Source organism: Malus domestica, chromosome 07 (genome assembly GCF_042453785.1).
Source record: "Malus domestica chromosome 07, GDT2T_hap1".
In the NCBI taxonomy this organism is placed as follows: domain Eukaryota; kingdom Viridiplantae; phylum Streptophyta; class Magnoliopsida; order Rosales; family Rosaceae; genus Malus; species Malus domestica.
Genome location: NC_091667.1, coordinates 24407693 through 24417973, shown reverse-complemented (window position 1 = coordinate 24417973; position 10281 = coordinate 24407693).

The following is a 10281-nucleotide window of genomic DNA, read 5'->3' as shown; positions in this document are numbered from 1 at the left end:
GTTAATTCTTGAATTATTAGATTGAGTGAGATTAAATAATTATCGATGTCGTCGAAATCACTAAAACAAAGAAAAATATTAAGTCTTACCTCATGTAAAGCTTTCGAAACACCGATTTCATATTCCGGTCAAAAATAATTTTTCTCAATCAACATGTTTGTAGTTTCATTGCTTAGGGTTTTATTCAACAATGGAGGGTGGGAGGGGTTTTAATAGTTGAAATAGATAAATAATACGTTAAAAGTGATTTGGGGTGTATTTAGAAATTTTTATTTTTTTTAAACCTAATAAGGTCAAAATTGTAATTGCATAGTAGGGTAAATAAGTTATTAATATTAAATTTTAATGTGGGGTACATTCAACATTTTGCGGGGTGCTAATATAAAATGCCTTACCAAAGCCATGCCATTAATTGTTGGTTCGGTAAAATGCCAACCAATTATGAAAAAATGCCAAAATTATATCATACCATTATAAGCCAACCGGTATGTTTCGGTCGGTAAATCAGGTAAATCAGTTAATGGTAAAATTTCCCACCCCTAGTTAGCAGGCAAGACTAACGCCATACACGTTTTCCCCTTTTTTTATTTGTATATGGCATTTGTGCTAAGTGCAGCTTGGGCGAATAGGTGACTTTTTTTATGTCGTGGGGCCCGCTATTGCAGATCCAAAAGATGGCCAAACTGGACGGACATGGCAAGATAAGCGTTGTTCAACTTTCCAATAATCTAACGGTAAAAAAAATTAAAGAAGTTATTGTTGTGGCACGTTCAACTAAATTTTCTTGGTGCCCCTATTACATGGGCCGACATATGCCTAATGTATATTTAAATTAACCTAAATAATAGATTAATTTAAACCAAATTAAACTCGCAAGCGCACGAATAAATTGTAGAAATATTTGCAAATACGAGGTCAATCCCACAGGGATTGCTTTAAATACCAATTCGACCAGTTGATTATGGGATACTTAACTAGGAAACGAATGATCGATTAATTAATTAGGAAAAATAATTAAAACTCCAACTTAAAATTAAACCAAGAATATGAATAACGAAAACACACAACGAATAAAAGTTTAAAAGAAATTAATGTGATGGAAGCCTAAGGTCATGAATCCACCAATGACAATCCTATTATCTTTTCTTCAAGCCGATTACTCTCCAATTACAATGCCAATATTTAAGGTTGTTCTTTCTAAGATATGAATTCATCCTTGGTCATGCATCAACTCATGTGTCTATACGTGATAATTATATCCTATTGGTTAGGCATACATTTAACACATAAAAACCCATTAAGCACTGAAGAATAGTGTCAACCAAGTAGGACTAATTTGATATTGGTCATCCTCACTAGTTTGTCTATTCTTCTTAATCTTAGTTCCAATAAACCTAATTGATATTGGTTATCCTCTTAAAGTTATCTAAATATCTAGAAACAAGTTCCCAATGATGGCCAGTCACAAGAACATTCGAAACTAGAATAGATTAAGCACAAAGATTAAGAACTAAACATGGCATGTAATCAAATAATAATCAACAAGATACTTCGGGAATAATCATGTCATGGCTTCATCATAAACCTTAGAAAAGTAGTTTAGTTACACATAGTCATAATAAAAATCACAAAAGAAATCATGGAAGAAAATACAACCCGGAAAAGAATGGTAAAACACGTTAGCCTTCCTTCCTTCCCTTTGAATGACTTTTTTCCGTAGTCCCTTCCCCCTTTGGACGACCTAGGGCCCTCTATTTATTCTAGTAAAACCCTTAAAAGTTTGATAAAAACTATCCTAAAAGAAAACAAATGCCTAAATAATCAATGAGAGAAACTAGGAAAGAATCCTTCTTGACTTGGGAAACACGACATCTAATTTTCACGCCAGATTTGGGGTCGATTTCCCTTCTGGAAAATTCTTTAAAAATATGGGAAACGTAGATTGATCTCTTATATTTCCATGCATATATCGCAAACCACTAGGAAAAATTGGGAAAGCCTCCAAATCTTCATTCTCCACAGCTGCGCAGTTCTGACGGGAAAACAACTTCTGCGGGGTTGATTTGTAAAACTGGAACATTTGGCTTCATAAAAAATCATGAAATTTGGACACAATGATTTTCCGCCTCTTAGCTTCCTTCTCCAATTTGCCTTGCATCAAAAATCCTCCGGAAAGTCGAATTATCATCAAAACTGTCCTGCACATGCGCAGATTGGCTGAAATAGAGAAAAGGAAAGTAATAAGGCTCCTTTAAGACCAATTCCTTAACAAAACTTAGGGATAATTAACCTGAAAATGTGATAAATAATGCACCTATCAATGCCCGTCCAAAAGCTCAAGCAATTTGGCAAAACTAACACCATACACGTTTTTTTTTTTTTTTGGTATCTGCCATGTTGCTACACGCAGCTTGGGCGAGTGGGTTGACTGTTTTTTATGTCATGGACCCTACAATTACAGATCCAAAAGATTGCCAAACTGGACGAACATGGCAAGATAAGCGTCGTTCGACTTTCCAACAATCCAACCATAAAATAATTGAAAAAGTTATTGTTGTGCCACATGGCACGTTCAACTAAATTTTCTTTGTGTCCCTATCCTACAATATTTTTTTTATTCTCACTACGAATGAGGATATAGTTCTTATAGAACGAACAAAAGTTGAACTCGGACATCCCTTACCCAAAAGGTAAGGCAAGAGGCTGCCAAAATACCCTTTAGCCCAAAAAGCACTTCAACTGGTTGATTTTATAGAGGGCAATATGTGAGCCAACATATGCCCATCCAAAAGCTCAAACAATTTGAGCTAGACCTTTAACCAGCAGGCAAGACTGACGCCATACACGTTTTTCCTTTTTTTTTTCTTTTTTCTTTTTGTATATGGCGTTTGTGCTACACGCAGCTTAGGCGAGTGGGCCGACTGTTTTTATGTCGTCGGCCCCACTATTGCAAATCCAAAAGATGGCCAAACTGGACAAACGTGGCAAGATAAACGCCCTTCAACTTTCCAACAATCCAACGGTAAAAAAATTGAAAAGGTTATAGTTGTGCCACATTGCACGTTCAACTAAATTTTCTTTGTGTCACTATCCAACAAACTTTTTTTATTCTCATTAAGAAGGAGGCCAAAGTTCTGATAGAACGAACAATAGTCGAAGTCGGCCATCCCTTACCCAAATGGCAGGGCAAGGGGCTGCCAAATTGCTCTTTTGTCCCCAAAACCACTTCAATTGATCTATTTTGTAGAGGGTAATATGTGGGTTAACATATGCCCATCCAAAAGCTCGAGCAATTTGAGCTAGACCTTGAGCCAACAGGCAAGATTGACACCATACACGTTTTCCTTTTTTTTTTTTTTTTTTTTGGGTATCTGGCGTGTGTGCTACTCGCAGCTTGGGCGAGTGGGCATATTGTTTTTGCCAAGGTTCTAAAAAATGCTAGGCTAGTCGGGCAGCTAGGCAGGGCCTGGGCGGAGTTAAGTAAATTTATTATATAAGTGCTGATTTATACTTTAAAACACACACATAATTGTATTGAAATACATAAATTGCAACATAAAATGAGATATAAATTATAAAGTATTAGAGCATATTGAAAACATGGGGAAAAACATATAATGAGTGTTCACCCAAGTATTCAACAAGTTTCTTAATTTTATTGAAAAATTAAAATACCAAATGAAAGTTATCAATTTTCTTTCTAAGTGAGAGTCGCAACTTAGTCGGGTGCCTAGGTGGGCTAGGCGGCGGGTCTAGGTGCATTTTCTTAATTTTCAAATGTCTAGGGACTAAGCGGGGCGATGACCCAGCGCATAGGCGGCGCTAGGTGGAGATTTTTAGAACAGTGATTTTTGCTATCGTGGGTCCCGCTATTGCAAATCCAAATGATCGCCAAACTGGACGGACATGACAAGATAAGCCAGTCGTTCGACTTTTCTATAGTCCAACGGTAAAAAGATTATAAAGGTTATTGTTCTACCACGTGACACGTTTTGGACTATCAGATTCAATAATAAAAATAATCAAACGGTCCAAATTAATCATATCGTTAAAAATAGGAAAAAATTGGGAAAAGTAAGAAAAAAGGGAATTTTTTTTGTTCCATAAATATCCAACCACCTTCTTGATTCGCCTTTTATTTTTAATTAATTACATTTGTTATAACGCTATGCTTTGATTTGTATTTCAAACTAAATTTTTATGGAGTTTTCTTTTCAAAGAACAAAGTTCACACATACGCTCACAAGACATAAAAAATTTTAACATATATATATATATATATATATATATATATGAATAGTAATCGCATATGACCTTACTCTTGCTAGACTGCACAAAGGCAATCACTTTTCAGAGGGCAATTTACATGACTATATCTTGTCTTTCCCTTCCCCTCCTAAAACGGGTGGACTTACTCCAAGCCACCTTTTAAATCTTCTGTTTAGGTGTATTTTTATACGTACCTTGGTCCTTAATTTTATTTCAATCAATATGATGAATTATAATATCATTAGAAGAAGTTAGCTGATCTTTGACGCAATGGCTGGTCAGCCTGACCCTTTACCAGCTTTGAATAGTACTCGTACAAGAATAAGAATCCCAGTCTGTCACATTCACTAAGATGATAGGATTATGTCCAGCATAGTGATTTATACTCTTAATTATTGTGTCATCAATCACTGATATTTGGAATAAATTATAATTAAGCTAATTAATATGTTATGGTATTTTCTTTTAACAGAAATTTGTTAGTTATTTTGTGATGATGGAGCAAGCATAAGGAAATTCCCTTAGGTCACAGTAATGGCTCGATTTGCTAATTTGAATAAGCAAAGTACTACTTATCAACAACTGAAGAATGGATGGTAGAGGTATATATACTTACGAGTGTGCCATTTTCATCAAAATATTACAGGCACTTACACATGGACATGTTGCGTTATCAGTTTTCTTATATATAATGAAGTTGAATTGATATATCGTTGCCACGTTTGAGTTGGATCAATATCAAAGTGATCTATTGAGAACATATAACTGTAATTGTAATCATAACTTGATCATTAAGAAATCAAGACATCTCTCTCTTTCGAAGTCTCTCTCTCTCTCTCATCTACATTTTGTCCAAGAACACATTCATCAATCTTTCTCAACATTAACATGGTATCATCACCCAAAAAATGATCTGGTGCTTCCGCACCTCGATTAAAGTATTAATTTCTTTTTCTAATCCTCTATTTTGCAAGCTACTGTGATTCTGCAACTTGGGAATTTCTCCAATCTTCAAGATCTTCAAGAATCTGTTCTTCTTTGTCTGCCCTCTACGTGTTTGATAAAAAACGTATGTGAAAAGTTTGACAATGGTGATTGCTGATCAATTGAAAATTGTTCAATCTCCTATCACAAGCCTCGTTTCCACAGTTTGTACTTCGGTTACGATGAAGCTTGATGACTCCAATTATCTTACTTGGAGCTTCCAAATTAAATTACTCTTTGAAAGCCATGGTATCATGGGGTTTGCTGATGGATCAAGAAAGTGTCCTACAAGATTTGATGATGATTTTGAAGCTGAAGGGGTTGAGAAAGATGACTACTTGGTATGGAAAATGCACGATCGTGCACTTATGCAACTGATAATTGTAACATTGTCGACTACAATAATGTCATGTGTAATTGGAAGTCAAAGCTCTCAAGAGATGTGAGTGAATCTCACTAAAAGATTCTCTACAGTCACCAAAGGCATAATCTTTTGTATGAAAACTGAGATTCAAAACATCAAGAAATGGTCTAAATCTGTCTCTGTATATCTGCAAAAGATCAAAGATGGAAGGGATCATCTTGCAGCCGCATGAGTACTATTTAAAGATGATGATATCATAATTCTGGCTCTGAAAGGGCCTCCTGCAGAAATCAACATTTTTCAGTGTGTTATAAGGGGCAGAGAAAATGGTATTTCTCTCAAAGATTTCAAGTCACAATTAATTGCAGAAGAAGCTATAATTGGTCAGTTCTTTGACTCCTCATCCTCTTTACCATTTAAGACTGCAATGGTTGCTGGCACTTATTCAAGCAAGGGAAAAACATTGGTTCTTGATCAAGAATCATCACAATCTAATGAAGTTGGGTCTAATTCTGGAGTCTCTAACAAACAGTTTCACAATCATGGATGAGTATCAAATCCTGTAGGATATACCAATTTATATCAGGGCTCTTATCACTATGGTGGTTACAAAAGGAATAACTTTCATGGAAAAGGAAGAGGCAAATCATTTAACTATGGTCCATGATCTTACAATTCTCCACCAAATGGTAGTCCTGGAATTCTTGGTGCACCAAAACCTTATCAATCCACCTGTGCAGAGCATCATTCTGAAATCCCAATTTGTCAAATCTATAACAAAAAGGGTCATGTTGATGCTGAAGACACACTTCTTCCAATTCTAGTGTCCATATACCAACTCAATGCCAAATTTGCTGGAAATTTGGACACTCAGCTCGGCAGTGCTATCACAGAGGCAATTTTGCATACCAAGGCAAATCTCCTGCACCAACTCTCATAGCTATGCACGTTCATCCTCAACCTTCTGCACCTAAGCAACAATTATGGATTGCAGACACTGGTGCCACCTCTCATATGACTTCTAAGTTAGCCAATCTAGAATTAGCTACTCCATATCAAGGGAATGACACTGTAACCACAGCAAGTGGTACAAGTTTGCATATTTCTCATATTGACACATCAAAGTTATTTGTTTCCAATAACACACTTGCCTTGAAGAATGTTCTCTATGTCCCAAAGATTTCACATCACTTATTATCCATCTATCAATTATGCAAGGACAATATCTGTAGATTCATTTGTGATGACACTTTCTTCTGGGTTCAGGACAAATCCACAGGAATAATAATAATCAAGGGGCTATGTAGAGAGGTCTACTATCCCATTCCTTTCAACATACCAGAGAAGCTGACACCTGCATTACCTCATAATCATACATGCTGCCTAGCAAAACTAGTCAATACACAATTATGGCATGAGACTAAGTCATACATCGAATATGATTACCTCTACAATTCTACATCAAAATAAAATCACTACATCACCTGATACATGTCAATCCATTTGTATACCTTGCTTAAAAGGAAAATTTACTAAGCTATAGTTTAATTTTCTTGTCACTAAATCTGTACAACCTTTTAGAGGACTTACACAGTGATGTATGGGGACCTGCCCCCTTGTTATCTTATGAAGGATTTAGGTATTATGTAACCTTCGTCGATGAATGTACTAGATATACATGGGTTTTCCCTTTAAATAATAAATCAGAGGTCTTTACAACATTTGTGCATTTTTATGCTTATATGTGTACTCAATTCTCTGCAAACCAGAAATTTTACAAAGTGATGGTGGGGGTGAATATGTAAGCACAAAGTTTCAACATTTTTTTAATCACAAAAAGCCATGTTATGTCAAAGGTCTTGTCCTCACACCCCAGAACAAAACGGGTTGGCAGAAAGGAAACATAGGCATGTTGTAGAAACTGCAATTACATTACTTCAAAATGCACATTTACCATCCAAATTATGGTTTCATGCATGTGCTGCAGCAATATATTTGATCAACAGAATGCCATGTGCTGTTTTAAAAATGAAATCACCTTATCAATTATTGTTCCATAAAATTCCAGATATTAGTCATTTGAAAATCTTTGGTTGTGTATGTTTTCCATTGATTACACCATACAATAACTCCAAACTACAACCAAAAAACAAAAACCTGTGTCTTTTTGGGATATGCAGATCATTATAAAAGGTTCATTTGTCTAGACATTGTCACTCAAAGAATTTATATATCCAGGCATGTCTTGTTTGATTAATCAACTTCTCCATATCTTAATGCAGAACCATTACTTTCTTTACCAGTGTCATCACTTGCAAATTTACATGAGCATTCCCTAAATCCTACAACAGCATCCATATCATTACAAAATCAAGTAGTGTCACTTGCATCTTATATTCATTCATCACCATCTACAGCCATAGATTCATTGAACTTGCATTCATCTAATGCCTCAGATTCTTTGACTGCATCCAGAGCCTTAGATTTATTGGATACACTTGCATCTAGTGCCTTAGAGTTTATTCATTCCCCTACACAAACCTCAAATGTAAGCCCTAATTCTCCTACACAGTATCGCATTTCTGTGGATCCTGATTTTCAACATGAGCACTTGCAAGTTATGTTACCCATGCCTATGAATATTCACCCTATGCAAACAAGGTCCAAAAATGGTATATTCAAAAGAAAGGCTCTCTCTACATCTATAAGCTACTCTCAGGCATCCATCACATAACCAAAATCATTCAAAGCAGCTTCAAAAGTATCAGAATGGAAACAGGCTATGAAAGAAGAAATTAGTGCTCTGCATACACAGAAGACTTGGTCTCTGGTTCCATTGCCACTTGACAAGAACTTAGTTGGATGTAAATGGGTATACAAAATTAAAAGAGATGCAAATGGTTGTATTGCAAGGTATAAGACAAAGCTGGTTGTAAAAGGATATAGCCAGGAAGAAGACATTGACTATAGAGAGACTTTTAGTCCTATGGTGAAGCCTACTACTATAAGGTTGATCCTTGCATTAGATGCACAATTCAATTGGTCCCTCAGACAAATGAATGTAAAAAATGCTTTTTTGCATGGAATTCCTCAAGGGGAGGTGTATATGGAACAACCTCCAGGATTTCAAAGTGAAGCACATCCTCCCAATTATGTTTGTAAATTACAAAAGTCTCTATACGGTCTTAAACAGGCCCCTAGAGCTTGGAATGACAGGTTTACAAGTTTTTTACTAGGCTTAGGGTTCAAAGCTTCACAAGCTGATCCTTCTTTGTTTGTTCAACATTCATCCAAAGGCACTATGGTCCTGTTGCTATATGTTGATGATGTGATACTTACTAGTAGTAGCTCTGAGTTAATTTCAAGTGTGATTACAGGTCTCACAGAAATGTTTGATATGAAAAACTTGGGACAACTTAACTACTTTTGGGGGTTATAGACCAGTTATACACCAGAAGGTCTATTTTTATCACAAACAAAGTATATCAATGAGTTGGTTGCAAAAGTTAATTTGTAGGATTGTAAGCCGTGTGCTACACCTTGTCTACCATATCATAGATTACTTAAGACTGATGGAAAACCATACCATAGTCCTGAGCAGTACATAAGCATTGTTGGTGCTCTTCAGTATCTCACCTTTACAAGACCAGATATAGCATTCTCAGTGAATCAAGCATGCCAATTCATGCACAATCCTATGGAGTCCCATGTTATTGTAGTAAAAAGAATCATAAGATATCTCAAAGGCACATCAAGTTTTGGTATTAAGTTCAGGCCATGACCAATACATTTACAATCTTATAATGATGCAGATTGGGCAGGTGATCCAAATGACAGAATGTCTACTTCCAGCTTTGTTATATTTCTTGGTTCAAATCCAATCTCTTGGGCATCAAAGAAGAAGCACACAATTTCCAGGTCCTCCACAGAGGCTGAGTATAGAGGTTTAGCAATTACAGCTGCAGAATTAGCTTGGGTTCGACAGTTGTTTTGTGATTTACATGTTCCTATTCAAATTCCTCCATTGATTTATTGTGATAACATCTCAGCAATTCCCCTTTCAACTAATCCAGTGTTTCATGCCAAGTCCAAACACATTGAGATAGACTATCATTTTGTAAGGGAATGGGTTACTAGAGGAGATCTTCTTGTTCAACATGTCTCATCTGCTGAACAATCAGCAGACATACTTACAAAAGGGTTGTCAGCACCTTTATTTCAACAACATTGTGGCAATCTTATGCTTAGTTCACTTGAGCATCCGATTGATGGGGGATATAAGGAAGAAAACAGCTATCCAAGTGAAGAGAAGATCAAGGGTCAAACTAAGTAACACTTGTCAATAGATTAAATAGATGAGTTGTTATAGGTAGTTACAAGTTGTTAGAATAATATTAGTAGCTAAGTAAGAGAGAATATATAACTGTAATTGCAATCATAACTTGATCATTAAGAAATCAAGACATCTCTCTCTCTCTCTTGCAATCATAACTTGATCATTAAGAAATCAAGACATCTCTCTCTCTCTCTCTCTCTCTCTCTCTCTCTCTCTCTCTCTCTCTCTCTCTCTCTCTCTCTCTCTCTCTCTCTCTCTCTCTCTCTCTCTCTCTCTCTCTCTCTCTCTCTCTCTCTCTCTCTCTCTCTCTCGCTGTGCAATCTTCCAA